The sequence below is a fragment of the Corapipo altera genome, unplaced genomic scaffold, assembly GCF_003945725.1.
Source record: "Corapipo altera isolate COAL_440 unplaced genomic scaffold, ASM394572v1 49577, whole genome shotgun sequence".
NCBI lineage: Eukaryota > Metazoa > Chordata > Aves > Passeriformes > Pipridae > Corapipo > Corapipo altera.
The window spans coordinates 229-528 of record NW_020888443.1 but is presented as its reverse complement, the minus strand read 5'-3'; positions in this window follow the sequence as shown (position 1 = coordinate 528).

Here is a 300-nt window from a genome sequence, read left to right as displayed (position 1 = left end):
ATGTCCCCTCACGGGTCCCCGATGTCCCCAAAAGTGTCCCCGATGTCCCCCCCGGGGTCCCCCCGGCGCTGCCCCCAAGGGGACCCCAAAGGCTGCCCGGAGACGCCCCCAAAAGTGTCCCCAGAGACGCCCCCGAGGGCCGGGGGGTCCCCGGGGAGGGGTCCCAAGTCCCCGAGGGGGTCCCCGAGGGCGGGCGGGGGGTCCCCAAAAGTGTCCCCGAAGGCGTCCCCGAGGAGACGCCGCGAGACGGCCCCGAAAACGTCCCCAAAAATGTCCCCGCGGGGGTCCCCGAGGCCCCGC